We start from the raw sequence: 15,922 nt of genomic DNA, 5'->3' as shown, positions 1-15,922 counted from the left end.
CAAATAACTGGGTCCTTATCTGTTCTTGTTTTTGTTTATTTGAATTTATATATTTTTTTGTGATGTAATTATGTATCTTCTGTATTAAAATTATTAGTTTTATTGGGTTGTGCCTATAAAGTCCATTTTTTTGTTAAAGACATGTTTGCATGTTTTTTCCACAAATCTCCCTATGGGATCACACTGATGGTTCACAATAGTATTGAACTTTTTAAAAGAATATAACAATTAAAACAACAAGAGTAACACGGAACTTGGATGTGATGTTGGAACTAGAAGTAGATATGAGATTAAGAGTTTGTAAGGGTAAGTGTCTGAGGTATAGGTTATACCAGTCTATCCAAGGTCTCCAACATGGGTATTTTGAGTGATAATTACTAGACATATGCATTCGTTTTCGTTAGAATGCATTTTCGTCCGAAAATCATTTTTTTTCGTTATCGTTTTAACAAACGATAACGAAAGTGCAAGAATCGAAAACCGAAAGATCTGACATAAAAAATGCTTTATTTTCATTTTCGTGGCGGTAAAAATTTGATATAGAGAGATTCGACATTATAGGGAAAAGATTCGACATCATAGAGAAAAGATTTGACATTATAGAGAAAAGATTTGACACTATAGAAATAATAGATTCGACATTACAGAGAATAGATTTTGATTTATGAGAAAATAGATTCGACATTATAGAGAATAGATTCGACATTATTACTAGTCATACAACATTAGAATTCATGTAGGTGGAATATTCGAACGGAAATGTACGATTCGACGCAAAGATTCGATGTTCCGTCGAATATTCTTTTGACCATTCGACAGAAACCAAAAAGATTTGACGTTCCGGCGAATATTCTTTTGACCATTCGACAGAAACCAAGTATTATTGGATTTTCGGACGAAAGCTATTCCCCAACGAAAAACGAAATAAATCAAAACGATTTTCGGGAGTAACTAAATAAATTAATTTTCCCAACGAAAACGAAAAAACGAAACGAAACATGCACATGTCTAAAATTACCTTGAGAGGCAGTGAACATTGCAGCGAACATCGAACATTACTTCACATGAGATATGCAAGTTAGTGGTTCTAATTACTTCTGCAAGGGTTGGAACTTCAATGCTTTTCCATCGTTTAACTAGTTCTAGTCTAGCGCTTAGGAAAATGTTAGAATGATGGTGGAACTGCTTCTATTCCTAAAGACAAAAGGGCCAGCCCTGGGTTTTTGGGAAGTTGGGAACCAGTGATTTGTTCTGTAGTTTTAAAAATGGCAGACCAGGAGGTTTGCATTGTTGGACATGTCCAAAATATGTGGAATATGTGGAACATCGACCTTATATTTCCATATTGTCTCCAGGTCAGTGGTGATGATTGAGGGTTAAAACTGGCTATTCTTATAGGTGTTAAGTACCACCTTAGGAGTATTTTTGGGGAAAATTCCCATAAATTAACGCTATTGGTGGCTACATATGTAGATGATAGTGATGTTTGCCATTGATCAGGTGTGTAGGAAGACATTAACTCTATTTCCCAAGTTTTTTTATAGATGGGGTTTTGGTAAATATTGATTTAAAAAGTTATAAAATAGGGAGATGCCTTTGAGGTGTTGGGGTTTGTGAAATATAGACATACCCTCCATGGTAATGTAGTGGAAGGGTTAGAGATGGATGCTAATAGGTGTGAGACTTGGACATAGGTGTACCTATCATTTGGTTTTAGTCCATATTCAATTTGAACTGCTCTGAAGGTCTTAAGTGATGGGCCGATCTGGATATTCTCTATTGCTGTGATACCTTTCGATATCCCGTGCTTAACTTTTAAGTTTGGGATTAATAATTGTAGACTAGAGATAGGCAGAGGAATGGACTTAGGGGTTGTGTTATCTGTAAGGGTATACAAAAATGTTTTCCAAGCTTGGATAGTGGCTCTCATAGTAGGTGATATTCTGATGGGGACCTGGGGCATGAATCTGCTTGCTAATAATAATTCATATAGATAAGTATTAGAACATTGGTAGCTCTCTAGTTCATACAATCTTGATGATTGGTTTTGTGGGAACCACTGTCTCACCTGTGCTAAAGTAGCAGCTACATAGTAGTCCTTAAGTAGGACATGTCCTACTCCTCCCACTCTCCTTGATTTAATCCGTTTTTTGAAAGTGCATCTAGCTTTCTTCCCTTGCCACATGTATTTGTTTATGATAGATTGGGCTTTAGAGAAGAACGTTTTGGGGACTGGGATGGGGAGGGTTCTGAATAGGTAAATAAATTGGGGTAGTAAGATCATTTTGAAAGCAGCCAATCTTCGGGACCAGGTCAGTTCTGTCTTAGTTATATTGTGTAGTTTGCAGTCAAGTTTATTGTGAACGGGTATATCGTTTGCGTCAATCAGTGGGTCTACGCTTGTTGTCAGCATTTTGCCTAGGTATTTTATTCCTTTAGGACTCCAATTATATGGATATTGCATTTCATGCTTAATTTTTATAAAAGCATCTATTCCTAAACCTAATATGTGAGATTTGCTTTCGTTGACATTATAATACTATATGCGATTGAACAGATCTAAAGCTTCATGTGCCGCAGCCAGGGAAGAATCCACTTCTGTCATAATGATGATAATCTCGTCAGTGAATAAGCTGATGGAGTGTACACTGTCACCTGCTGGGAAACCTTTAATATCAGGATGATTTCTAATGTAAATAGCTAAGGGTTCCATTAAAAGGTTGCAAATAAAGGGAGTTAATGAACACCCTTACCTTGTTTCATTTGATATGGTAAATGGGAAAGATAAAATGCCAGACAAATATACTCGAGCTGACGGCTTAGAATATAAAGCCATAATATTACCAACAAAGCCAAATGATTCCAATACACTGGCCAAATATAGCCATTGTATACAGTCAAGGGCCTTCTGTGCATCCAATGTCAGTTTCAGAGAAGGCCTTCTCTGCATCTCCGCCATGAGAATAATATTCATAAGACTTCGTGTAGCGTCCAAAGTTTGCCTATTTTTCGTAAAACCCGTTTCGTTTGGGGTAAAAGAGTGTGAATGAGTATGGGTAATACAGTATGTTAACAAGACGCAAGGCTATTAATTTTACATATCATTTTAAATCTATATTTAATAGCAAAATTGGTCTAAAATTTGAAGAGGTATTGGGTTCCTTCCCTGGCTTCGGCAAAGTTACAATCAGTGCTTCTAACATTTCAGGTGGGAAAGAGGCAGAGGGAGCGGCGGAGAGAGGGGATAGGGGATAGAAGGGCCACCAAATTCCTTGTAGTATTCCTCATTGAAGCCATTAGGGCCAGGTAATTTGTTTGGAGAGATGGATTTAATGGTTTTGTAAATCTGTTTCAGTGAATGGTAAATAGAGAGTGGAGCTGGTCCAGTGACCATTTTGGTATGGATAATGTTGCTAGAAATCTGTTGATTGCTTCTGGGGTTGGCTGGTAGGTTATTGGGTAATTTTTCAAGTTATATAGAGATCTGTAATAGTAACGAAAGGCGTCTGCTATTTTTTTTGGAGTGGTATGTCCATTTGCTTAGTTCCTGGATGAATTACGTAGGGTATTTTAGTTCTATATCTACTGTATGTCCTCTAATATTCTGTGCTAAACGTTTGCCAGCTATATTACTATTCACATAATAAATCATATTTAATCTCCTAGATCAGTAGTTATCAACCCTGTCCTCAGGGCCCACTAACAGGTCATATTTTATGTATTACATGGGGAGATGCAGACTAGAATACTATAATCACTGAGCAGCAAATTATGTCACCTGTGATGTATTTCAGTTATCTTGCAAACTTGGCCCGTTAGTGGGCCCTGAGGACAGGGTTGATGACCACTGTCCTAGATTATTTTTTAAAGTTTTCTAGTAAAACTAGTATAAGGTCATATCTGAGTTGCGTTAACCACTTAAGGACCAAGCCTCTTTCTGAGATTTGTTGTTTACAAGTTAAAAACTATTTTTTTTTGCTAGAAAATAACTTAGAACTCCCAAACATTATACATTTTTTTTTCTAACACCCTCGTTGCAATACTTTATGTCACACCGTATTTGCGCAGCGGTCTTACAAGCGCACTTTTTTTTTAAAAAAATACACTTTTTTTAATAACAAAAAAAAGACAACAGTAAAGTTAGCCCAATTTTTTTAATATTGTGAAAGATAATGTAATGCCGAGTAAAGTGATACCCAAGATGTCATGCTTAAAAATTGCTCTCGCTCGTGGAAGGGTGACAAACTATTACCCTTAAAAATCTCCATAGGCGACGTTTAAAAAATTCTATAGGTTGCATGTTTTGAGTTACAGAGGAGGTATAGGACCAGAATGATTGCTCTCGCTCTACCGATTGTGGCGCTACCTCACATGTGTGATTTGAACACCGTTTTCATACGCGGGCGCTGCTCACATATGCGTTCGCTTCTGCACGTGAGCTCGGCAGGACGGACCGCCTTTAAAAATGTTATTTATTTTTTCATTATTTATTTTACCTTTTTATTTTAATTTTTTACACTGTTCTTTGAAAAATAAATTGTGTCACTTTTATTCCTATTACAAGGAATGTAAACATCCCTTGTAATAGAAAAAAGCATGACAGGTCCTATTAAATATGAGATCTGGGGTAAAAAAAGACCTCAGATCTCATATTTACACTAAAATGCAATAAAAAAAAAAACAATTGTCATTTAAAAAAAAATGCGCCTTAAGAGCTATGGGCGGAAGTGACGTTTTGACATCGCTTCCGCCCTGTTATGGTATGGAGATGGGTGGCCATCTTCCCCCTCACTCGTCTCCATACCCAGAAGGACCTGATCGCCTCTGCCGCTACTGATGGCTCCGGTAAGTGGCATGGAGCACAAAGGGTGTTTGGACAGGGTTAACTCAGAATCAAACTGCATGAAAGGGCTGCCATAGAAAGACAATGTGAGGCAATGGCAGTTAAATATCCTCATACAAGAAGACGAAAAGAATTTGACAGCACACAAATTCATGCTGATGAGAAGGCTGTGACCAGAATAATTTACACCCTAGACTCCATGCTGAATCTTTTTGACACACACCAAGATGGCATTGTTTGTATTAGCTCTGGGACAGTCGCAGCTGAGAAACCATGAGAGATCTGCTCACAGCTTCAAAAAAGGGAGAAAACACTGTCAAAGAGTTTATGAGCCAAAGACTGTTATCACCATCAATTGACATATTTTCTCCCATCACAACACAAAAATTGAAGACCTTTAGTGACCAAGCAAAGACAAAAAGTAAATATGCAGCAGGCAAGGAAGTGATTCTGCATGCCGACAAGAAGCTAATAGTTATTCTCCAGATTACTCATAGGTAAAAGTAGAAAGATAGACCTGTGAGAAATTCTGTTCTGCTCTTTGGGAACCGTCTCATATTCTTTAGCTAGTGCAGATGGTTTGCTTGCTAAAACAAACAAGTCAGCTCTTCTGGATCTATTGGAAACCAAATGTGCAGACTGTTCAGTTGACTCAGGGAGCTATTTTCTTCGATGACATGGCAGACAATCAAGCCATTCGGTCCAAATCAAGTACCTTCGAAGAGCTAGCAGAGACAATACTGCAGTACATAGTCAAGCTTAGGCATGTGCATTTTGTTTCGTTCCGAATCGAAATTCGGACGAATTTTTCATTATTCGGACATTCGGATGCATACGAATTCCCGAATTGCAATATTAATGAATTTACCGAATCCGAACGAACGTTTTTGATTCCGAATCGAAAACCTGCGGGCGAAATTCGATCGGAATTCGAAAAAAAAAAATCTTTTCAAATCGAATTCGAAAACAAATTATATTCGAAAAGAGACTAATTGTTTTTGAATCCGGTCGAAATATTTTTGAATTCGACGGGATTTTTTGAAACTCGGTCGAAAAGAACGAATTCCAAAAACGGTCTAAATATTTTCGCATTTGACCGGATTTTTCGAAATTCGGTCGAAAACGAACGAATTCCGAAAACGAATTTAACACATGTAACGAACCTAACTTAACGAAATTAATTAAATAACTAATTAAAAGGAAACAAAACAAAACAACATTTTCCCTTTTGCACATGCCTAGTCAAGCTTGCTCTACAACACAACTGTACATGGATAGACTATGTAATTGACCTGTATCCTGAAATGAGTTTTACAAATCTAGAATGGTCAGAACTGGTGGGGGTACATAACAGGTAAAAATTTATCAGATGGAACAAACAAAGAGGCACTGCCAGAATTCCTCTATGTTTTGTGGCGAGATGCTGATTTTTTAACTGTGGGTAAAAACGTAAGCTTGTACATAGCACATGGAGATCTGTGTCACTGCGTGACTGTAATGGAGGATTTACAAACTCTTAGTGAAGTTGAAGATCTGACACGTGATCATGAAGAATGTGACACCAGGGTATTTTTTCATGCAAAAACATGCTGCACAGAAGAATCAAACTGTAGTCATCAAGAACCCTGATACTGATGTGGCAGTGATTGCTTTAAGTCTTCAGCAAGATTTACCATGTAGGTTGTATTTTTTTTCACAGGGGTTGGCAACAAAACAAGTATCATTGACTTAGTTAATGTGTCATCAGCTCTTGGCACCAATGTGTCTGGTACTTATTGGGATCCATACCTTCTCATGTTATGACTGTTATGTGATAGGGATGAGACTGATGAGTAAAGACACTGTTTCATATTTTAGGGATTTTTGAGCTGTAATGAATCTATTGTAGAATTCTCAATTTTTGGCATTATTTGGCATTTAGGTGTGGGGGGGGGGGGGGGGTTGCATTTTGAGTCATTTCAGCCAGCTTGTGGCAAAGTGTGCTGCTTTTTTACCTTTCTTTGATTACACAATGCCTACTGAAAATGTTGATGAATACAACATGTCAGTTTTGATACATTTACAATGTGTATGTTAAATTTTGCTTGGTGCCAATCTGTGAAGTTCAAGCGTATTTTCTACAACTTTGCCATATTTCATGGTCTATATTTCAATCTTGAGTTTACTAATGCCCCAATGCCTGTCTCAAATGCTACACACATGTGTAAATGTCAGTTTGAGAGATATTTTGTGTTGCTAAAATAAATAGAAATAAACTTACAAGAAACAACACCATTAGATTTTCACAGTTACATACATTTATGGATCATGACAACAAACTGCAGGATATTTTGTGGAGAACTTTTAACATAAAGTCCATTGGGGTGTTGTCTATGCAAAACAAAATGCATTTAAAAAGTAGTGCCCAAGTGTGGGAATGAAAATCATTTTCTAGCCACTTTTTTCTCTTTCACCTTATGGCCTACTGCTAGTTTAAATGATTTGGGAATGGTAATTATTAGGGCTTCAAGAGATTGTCTCTGGTTCTGTGTCAGGGCTTTTTTATTTATATTTTCAAAATATTATTTAAATGTTATATTTATATATTGTAATACCCATGTGCCCAATAGGTAGTCAGCCACCATCTTTCAGCTACTGCCAGTATTGACACTGTGATCAGTGTCCCTTTGATCCCTAGAAATGACAAACAGATTTTAGAAGAATGTTTCAGTACAAATCTCAATGCTACAATCCAGTGTTGGACAAGCAGGCTATGACAGCTTCTATCACCACTGTAATTGCAATATCATGTTGTTTTTCGCAATAATCATAAGGGAACAATCTTATAAATTTCGTTATTAGAGTTCACAGTTCAGTACTGGTATTACTGTTGTACTATGTGTGTACAGATGTGGGAGTCTGGCACAAGAAGGTGTATGGTTTCTGCAGCTTATTAGTCCAAACATTTGGTTAATCTCACTTGCCTAGAGGAGGGACCCTACTGTAGCCCTGAAAAATGTATCGCTGCCCAACTCCCAGCATTGTGTCATGTACCAACTTGGTCAACCCTCCCCCAAAAGAACAACTCAGGTATTTATTGCCTTATTGAGTGCATGGTGCCACCTTTTCAAAGAGCAGGGCTTCATCTAGGCAAGAATAGTCATGCAATCACAGCCACACAATATTATATCATAAGTGGGGACCCCAACTCATATATGGTAAGATGTTAGTTCAAATATGTAACGCCTTGAGAAAGATGGACTGGGTTTTAGCGAAATGTTGACAATAAAAACACTGCTGTTTTTGATCTTCCTCCGCTGCGAAACCTGTGAGTGCCTTTAAACTAGCTTTGACTTCAAATGTGTATGTATCCTTTTAACTCTCCTTTTGAAGAATATCCCAAACTTAAATGATTAAATTACCCTTTGCAAGTATTTTTTTTTGGGGATATTGACATTCAATAACCCTTAGCAGATTTTATTTTTAGTAAAATGAAAGTAATAGACATATTTTGTTATTGAGCAATCTGCACTTTACGTATTAAGGGGTTGATTTACTAAAACTGGAGAGTACTAAATGTGGTGCAGCTGTGCATGGTAGCCAATCGGCTTCTAACTTCAGCTTGTTCAATTAAAATGGTTGTAAACACTTTACAACCACTTTTTGCTACAGGTAAGCCTATAATAAGGCTTACCTGTAGCTACCCCAGATATCTCCTAAACAGGTTTAGAAGATTTCCCCGTATCTGCATGTGTCGGCATCATCGGCACATGTGCACCGTATGTGCCATTGCTTTAGTGAGTGTGCCGTTACCGGAGGCTCCTGCATGCATGCTTGGGAGTGACGTCATTGCTGTTCTGGTTAATCACAGCGCCGGAGCCTGCAATACCCGGAAGTAACTCCGGAAGCAATGTCTCCGGACGGAGTGGGGTACGAGAACTGCTTTGGGGGCTTCGATCTAAGGTAGGTAATACATAATGAGCTAGTATGCTATGCATACTAGCTCATTATGCCTTTGTCTTGCAGGTTGTTTTTTTTTGTTCGTGGGTTTACAGCCACTTTAAGCTTTGACAAAAAAAGAAAAATGGAAGCTGATTGGTTTCTATGTAGAGCTACACCAGGTTTTGCACTCTACAGGTTTAGTAAATCAATCCCACAAAGTCTAGTAAAAAGGCAAAAGAAAGGGGTTAAGTATTAGAAAAAAATAAAACATATGCAGCTACTTATTCTGCCACTGATCCCTGGGCTTAACACCTGGAGTTTGACTTCAGTCTTATATTACAAGACTTTCTTTTTTCCTAGAATAGATTTACTTTCAAACATTTTGAAAGGTCTTGTACAGTGGATGTTGGTAATGTGGGTGGTCAATGGCAAGAGATTTCTCGAAAAACAACAGCAAGAGGCTTTCACTTTCCTTATTATGTCTTTTTTACCCACTGCATTTATATCTTAAATGTCCAGCGTGGTTCTTTGTACCATTGGCCTACAATCTATTTTTCTGTCAGCTCTGTTTATTCTGAAGCAAATCATCAACAGATCTAAAGGGGGAGTTTCTTTTGAAAATCGATATGTGTTATTATTATCTCTTCTTGCTGACATTTACTATGAACTGTCTATGTGGCACTGCATTTGTGACTGGGTTACAGAACAGACAATTGTTTTCTTGGATTAGATCTTTCACAGCAAACATATCTGGTCAAGTGGTTTTGGCAGCGTTGTCAGTTCTTGATGCAAAATATTTTCATTGTCCATTCGAAGAGAAATAGCTGTGCAATGACTTCAAATGCTGCTTGTAGGTACATGAGGCACACATCTTTACCATTTCTTTTCTTTATTTTTTACAGTTTAAATAGTCTGTGCACTGACATTTTAGTGCTTATTGACTAACAGAACAGATAATATTCACTTTGCAAAGCTTAGCAAATATATATCCATTCGTGTTCATAAGAAATACTAGTTTTATGCACATAAGTAGGTATGCAAAGTTAATTGGGTTAGTTGAGTAAGTTAAGAGAACATTTCATTTTCTAACTGAACATATTCATTCTTCAGTAAATCAACCATTATGAATTATACACTATTAGCCTGTTTCAGTAAGACTTACGACGGCGTATCAGTAGATACGCCGTCGTAAGTCCGAATGTGCGCCGTTGTATACTTAAGCGTATTCTGGAAACCAGATACGCTTAAATTTGGCCAAGATATGACCGGCTTAAGTCTCCTATGCCGTCGTATCTTGGCTGCATATATAGGCTGGGCGCTAGGGGCGTGTACGTGGATTTACGCGTCAAATATGCAAATGACCTAGATACGCCGATTCACTTGCGCCCGATACGCTGATTACGTAAGGCGTTTTTCAGGCGTAAAGATAAACCACCAAAAAAATGGCGCAAGCCCATGCAAGGTATGGACGACGGAACAGCCGTCGTATTTTACGTTGTTTGCGTAAGCGAACGTGAATGAAGCTGTGCGTAGGTTACGTTCACGTCGAAAGCAATGAGTATTTGCGACGTGATTCTGAGCATGCGCGCACATGCGCCGTACCAACGGCCCTCATTTACATGGGGTCACGGTTAATTTAAATGAAGCCCGCCCACTACATGCCTACTTTGAATTAGGCGGGGGTTACGCCGGGCCATTTGCGCTACGCCAATGTAACTTAGGGAGCAAGTGCTTTGTGAATACAGTACTTGCCTCACTATGTTACGTCGGCGTAGTGCAAATGGGATGCGCTACCCTGGCATAAAGATACGCCGCCATACGTGAATCTGGCTATATATTGTTAAAACTATTGCGACGCCTGCATTTACACACACATGAACTTTAATGACATCCCAGTCTTAGACTGTAGGGTTCAATATTGGGTTGGACCACCCTTTGCAGCTATAACAACTTCAACTCTCCTGGGAAGGCTGTCCACAAGGTATGGAGTGTGTCTATGGGAATATTTTACCATTTGTGAGGTCAGGCACTGATGTGAATGAGAAGGCCTGGCTGACAGTCTCTGCTCTAATTCATCCCAAAGGTGTTCTGTCTTGTTGAGGTCAGGACTCTGTGCAGGGCATTCAAGTTCCTCCAAACTCCCTCATCCATGTCTTTATGGACCCTTCTTTGTGCACTAGTGCACAGTCATGTTGGAACAGGAAGGAGCCATCCCCAAACTGTTCCCACAGGAGTTGGGAGCATGAAATTGTCCAACATGTCTGGGTATGCTGACCCCTCAAGAGTTCCCTTCACTGGAGCTAGGACTCAGGGACTTAGTCCAACCCCTGAAAAACACCACACCGTAATCCCCCTCACCCTCCTTTCAAAGGAAGGTCCATAAAGACATGGATGAGTGCGTTTGGGGTGGAGGAACTTGACTGGCCTGCACAGAGTCCTGACCTCAACCTGAGCTTTGGGATGAATTAAAGTGGAGACTGCGAGCCAGGCCTTCTTGTCCAGCATCAGTGCCTGACCTCACAAATGTGATTCTGGAAGAATGGTCAAACATTTCCATAGACACACTCTATTGCCGAGGAAACCGGTCGTGTGTATATTTTCGTCGAGGAAACTGTCGAGAAACTCGACGAGCCAAAAAGAGAGCATGTTCTCTATTTCCTTGACGGGAATGGAGAAAATTGGCTTGTCGAGTTCCTCGACAGCCTGACAAGGAACTCGACAAGGAAAACTATGTGTTTCGCCCATTGAGTTTCTCGGTCGTTTGTACGAGGCCTAAGACTGGGATGCGATTCAATTTTTTGTGCATGTAAAGGCAGGTGTCCCAATACTTTTGACAATATAGTGCATATAGTAAAAATGCTTTATACACGTTTTATAACCAATAGCCATCATCTAGCTTATTGTTTTCACTGGAACCCCAAATTTGGTTCATGTTTCCTATAGAAAAGATAGTACAAATAGACCAACTGAAATAGATAAATGCTCCAAAAATTAACAATTTTTTATTGTTTTTGTGGCCCATCAACCAAGGACATTTTTTAATTGTTTAGCGCCGCAAGGTTTACCTCTTGCTGACGATTACTTCATGGGCTACACTTTTAAATTGATGTGTTGAAAGAGCTGATATGGGTCAAAAAACAGGTCAGAAACAATTTGCAAATGCTATTTTAGTGTCAGACTAAACGTGTGATTTTAATTAGCTTAAGCATGAGATTAAACTCTTGTTGGTTTCATTTGCTACATATTTAAATGAAAGTTTGACATGAACCAGTAATGATCATTCTAATTATTTTGACAATTTTTATGGTTTGCTAGCCTTTTTCAGCGACTTTTTTGTCAAAGGCAGGGGGTTTCAACTATATGGGTGGTATATTCATAATTGTCACTCTCCCTAATAAACAGCAGCAAGTCTTGAGAAGTAACAGTGTGTGCTATACCTAATGTAATAGTGGCATGCTACCCACCAAACTACTGTTCCACATGTCTACTAGGGATGAGCCGGACACCCCCCCCGTTCGGTTCGCACCAGAACCTGCGAACAGACCAAAAGTTTGTGTGAACTTTAGAACTCCCTTAAAGTCTATGGGACTCAAACGTTTGAAATCTAAAGTGCTAATTTTAAAGGCTAATATGCAAGGTATTGTCCTAAAAAGTGTGTGGGGACCTGGGTCCTGCCCGAAAAACATTTATCAATGCAAAAAAAGTTTTAAAAACTGACGTTTTTCGGGAGCAGTGATTTTAACCACTTCCCGACGGCCGTACGGCTTTGTACGGCCGCAGGGTGGCTCTACATCTCTGGGAGGCCGTGTTTTTACGGCCTGCGCGCGCAGCCAGCGGCGCGGGCGCGCGCGCGCTCGCCGCATCGCTGAGATGCCGATGCGAGTGCCTGGCGGCCGCGATGTCCGCCAGGGACTCGCGATTGGCGGCTACAGGGACAAGACGTGGAGCTCTGTGTGTAAACACAGAGCTCCACGTCCTGTCAGGGGAGAGAGGAGACCGATCTGTGTCCCTTTACATAGGGACACAGCATCGGTCACCTCCCCCAGTCAACCCACTTCCCCCATAGTTAGTAACACAATTCAGGGTACACATTAACCCCTTCCTCACCCCCTAGTGTTAACCCCTTCAATGCCAGTCACATTTATACAGTAATTAGTGCATATTTATTGCACTGATCGCTGTATAAATGTGAATGGCGCCAAAAATGTGTCAAAAGTGTCCGATGTCTCCGCCATAATGTCGCAGTCACGAAAAAAAATGCTGATTGCCGCCATTAGTAGTAAAAAAAAATAATAAAAAATAATAATTCTGTCCCCTATTTTGTAAGCGCAATAACTTTTGCGCAAACCAGACGCTTCTTGCGATTTTTTTTTTTTTTTTTAACAAAAATATGTAGAATAATACGTATCGCCTAGACTGAGAAAAAATTATTTTTTTAAAAAAAATTGGGCAATTTATTATAGTAACAAGTAAAAAATATTGTTTTTTTTTCAAAATTGTCGCTCTATTTTTGTTTATAGCGCAAAAAATAAAAACCGCAGAGGTGATCAAATACCACCAAAATAAAGCTCTATTTGTGGGGAAAAAAGGACGTCAATTTTGTTTGGGAGCCACGTCGCATGACCGCGCAATTGTCAGTTAAAGCGACGCAGTGCCGGAAGCTGAAATTTCACCTGGTCAGGAAGGGGTATATGTGCCCAGTAAGGAAGTGGTTAATAATGCTTAAAGTAAACAATAAAAGTGAAATATTCCTTTAAACTTCGTACCTGGGGGGGGGGTGTATAGTATGCCTGTGAAGTAGCGTTTGTTTCCCATGCTTAGAACTGTCCCTGCACAAAGTGTCATTTCTGAAGGAAAAAAAGTAATTTGAAACCACTCGTGGCTATAATGAATTGTCGGCTCCCAGCAATACAGAGAAAAGTAATTGGGAAAAAAAATGCGTGGGGGTCCCCCCCAAATTCAAATACCAGGCCTTTCAGGTCTGATATGGATATTAAGGGGAACCCTGCGTCAAATAAAAAAACTTTTTATGACAATAACTTGCATAAAGCCTTTAAAATTAGCACTTTAGATTTCTCACATAGACTTTTACAGGGTGTTTCCGCGGCTTTTCGAATTTGCCGCGAACACCCCAAATTGTTCGCTGGCAATGTTCGAGTTGAAAATGAGTTTGAGGCCCCGTACACACGTCCGCGGAACTCGACGTGCCAAACACATCGAGTTCCTCGGCGAGTTCAGTGTGGAAGCCGCCGAGGAGCTCGGCGGGCCGACTTTCCTCATTGAACAACGAGGAAAAAGAGAACATGTTCTCTTTTCGGCCCGACGAGTTCCTCGTCGGCTTCCTCGCTGAAAAGTGTACACACGACCGAGTTTCTCGGCAGAATCCAGCTCCGACCGAGTTTCTGGCTGAATTCTGCCGAGAAACTCGGTCGTGTGTACGGGGCCTGACTCGAACTCGAAGGTCATCCCTAATGTCTACATGGGCATTCCACAGGTATACCCATGGGGATCTAAAACACAGGTATCAGCAGTATCTTTACCCTATGGACCCTACTGGGTTTACACTCTGCAATCAGCAGGTTGCAAATTAATGCTAACATAACCTTTAGAACATGAAACAACAAGGTCACATATCGAGCCAAGATCCGCATGTTACCTGCGTTTTACAGCCAATCAAGCACCACTACAGCAGATTAAGAAGTTGTAATATGCCTTGTGTTCTATAAATTTCCAAATATAACCACGGTCATGCCCTTTAAAGTGGTTCTAAAGTCAGACTTTTTTTTATACTAATGCATTCTACGCATTAAGATAAAACATCTTCTGTGTGCAGCAGCTACCCTAATACTTACCTGAGCCCCATTTCGACCCAGCGATCTTGCATGAGAGTCTCAGCTGTCCAGGACTCCTCTCCCTCCCCATTGGCTGAGACAGTAGTGAGGCATCCCGCTGCTGTCACTCAAAGTCAGTGAGCCAATGAGGAGAGAGAGAGGGGGGCAGAGCCGAGCCGAGGATCCATGTCTAAATAGACACACAGACCAGCAGCTCGGCTCGGGTGCCCCCACAGCAAGCCCAGCTCCCAGCAAGAGAGAGGGGCCAGGGGCACCGGCAAAGAACCCGAAAAGAGGAGGATCTGGGCTGCTCTGAACACAGTAAGTATGTTTGTTATTTTTAACAGCAGCAGTTCTATTAACCATTGCTGTCTGATCTACAGCTGTTCCCTGTGTTCCCATGTCTGTTCCTGAGTTTGCTTCTGGGATTGACTCAGCTTGTCCTGACCCTACTTGAACGCTACCTGCCCTGACCTTGGTTTACTCATTGGCTCTGCTCTGCCTCTTGTTCATCTACCTGATTCTACGTTTCTGACCTCTACTTGCATCCTGACCTTTCTTAGCCTGCCATCCATGCCTATATCTGACTGTCTGTTGCTGACTTGGCTTGACCAAGAATCCAGTCATCCGCCTTACCAGCCCTGCTCACTACCTGGTTCCTGCTGGTCCTGCACCTGCTGAAGCACTTCTAGTCTTTCTGCACCTGCAACCTGGCAGCTGCCTGTCAAGCAACTGTCGCTTGCTGTCTGCCGAGTCTGGGGTCTGCTGTTTCCGCTGCCACTTGCTGTTCCAGCTACCTTGCCTGTCTGTGTAGATGCCATTCATCGCTGCGGCTAATGAAACATCTTGCAGGCACTCAAACCTTGCTGCGTTCTTGCAACCACTGTCACAACAACAGTGGTCCAAATGTAAGAGAGGTCTCCCTCTACATGTTAGGCTCTGCCAAAAGGTATGTGACAAACTTCTTGTGAAGCTTTAAGACATTTTTATAGGATCTCTTGGGATGTCTCTTCACTGAGCTTGGACCTTGATCGTGATCTGTCTGCCCTGGTGAAGTACCTTTTGAACCTCCCAATTATAACTCTAGCTTCTACATCCAGCTGAGCCTTTAGTGTGATTGTACATGCCCAGTTACACTCGGGTCAATTCTCTAACTATTAAACACACACAGGGTTGGGTTGCTGTTGCTGGATGATAAATGGAAGATCTAAAATGTATTTTCCTCATCTGCCATAAAAGATAATGCATGTCTGTGTCTTAATGTCCTATTTCAATGGATCCTTGTGATAAAACATTTGTAATTATTAAGCTGAATACAGTATAACCT

Source organism: Rana temporaria, chromosome 4 (assembly GCF_905171775.1).
Source record: "Rana temporaria chromosome 4, aRanTem1.1, whole genome shotgun sequence".
Taxonomy (NCBI): domain Eukaryota; kingdom Metazoa; phylum Chordata; class Amphibia; order Anura; family Ranidae; genus Rana; species Rana temporaria.
The sequence above is the reverse complement of the archived record's forward strand: the minus strand, read 5'-3'. Positions refer to the sequence as shown.